Raw genomic sequence first — 1,551 nt, 5'->3', positions numbered from 1 at the left:
TTTGGGGATACCCCTGCGGTGTAGCGGGATCAGCAAAATCTGCGAGATTGCCAGATCCAACTTACCAACTGCGCCCAGACACCGACTAACGGAGGGGGTCCCCCGATGATCCGTGTTCTGCTGAACTTTCCTCACCTTGTGTACCCGTCGGTAGGGCGGGATCTTGCTCTCTCGGTAACTTCCGAAGAGTTTAAGTGGTGAAGCTTGAGTGTCTTAGCGAGACGTGGGGATGGGGTGGAGCAGCAGTGGAAAATCTTCACTCTGCGTCCGTGGATGGTTCCGTATCCTAAGTGAATATTCGAGCTTATGGATCCGGGGCCTAGATCGTGAATCTGGCCGTAGGGTTGCCTTGCGGGTGTGTTCCCTTGCCTTTGTAGTTCCTTTGCGTCGTACTTGCCGCCTTCTGTGATGGGATCTTGAGAGTTGAGAGCCTCTGGGGTATAACCGACCAAGTAGTAAATTCGGTTAACCTGTCGGATCTGCACAAGTAAAGGAAAAGCTCACTAGGCTGTAGGATCTGGCCAATGTGTTATCCAGTTATCACTACGAGCACTAGATTCACAATTCTCACCCTTCTCCGAGCTCGTACGGCCAATGTAGTTCCGGTTCTTGAGGGCAGGAAGGCACTTGCGTGATACTGTGCAAATGAGGTTCTGTATTGATACTTAAGCCTATACCTGCCTGGATTTCTACCTTCTATGTCTTTCATCTGCTAAATCCCTTACCAGGCTCGGCTGCATGTCCCTTCTTCCCTTGACCCATCATCCCAGCTGTATTATCTTCAGATCCACCGGATCCATGACGTAATCATTATGGTCACCCTATTATGGGTACATTCATCCGGATCCAGGTCGCTTGGATCCACTTCACTGTAGGTGTACGCTCGTCGTGGATCTGAGCTCTCCAATCATCCAACATCATATCGCAACCGACTGTGATCTCCATTGTCCCACGAAAGTTCGAGATCCACTGCATCCATCATCCCTGTACCCTGGATCCAGGTCCCTCTATGCGGGATCCTCCCTCCTTGGATCCGAACTCGGAAGTATGGGATCCGGGGCACCTCGCGGTGGATCTTGACTTCTTGTCAGCCGCGGTTACTAGATCCACCTTCAGATGGCACCTACCATCATTCCTTATTAGGATCCACACTCGATCCACCCATATATAGTATATCCCATATCCATCTAAGTGAATCCAGGTAAGGGTGGATCCGAGATAAGGCTTGGTGGATCTTGCCTTCCCGTACATCACTCATACCAGATCCACCGTCATTTCATACGGGGTGCTGCTCGTCATGGCTAATCCACCACAGGCAACTTGCATCCGTGCCAGACAATCCAAATCCTCTCTAATCACTTGAAATTGTCACTGATTCGGGATTGTGACCCCGCGTCAGGTCCATTCTCTTATTTCTGAGAAAACACTTCACCACAATCGCCCTCTGTACGTTGTCGGCGCTGCACAACAACGTTCACGACGTGCACTACCAGCATCCACAACCGCCTTCTCCGTCTTCGTGACACATGTCTCCCACCAAGCGTACCAGCC

The sequence above is a fragment of the Phytophthora infestans genome, genomic scaffold (genome assembly GCF_000142945.1).
Source record: "Phytophthora infestans T30-4 supercont1.108 genomic scaffold, whole genome shotgun sequence".
Classification (NCBI taxonomy): domain Eukaryota; phylum Oomycota; class Peronosporomycetes; order Peronosporales; family Peronosporaceae; genus Phytophthora; species Phytophthora infestans.
The sequence above is the reverse complement of the archived record's forward strand: the minus strand, read 5'-3'. Positions refer to the sequence as shown.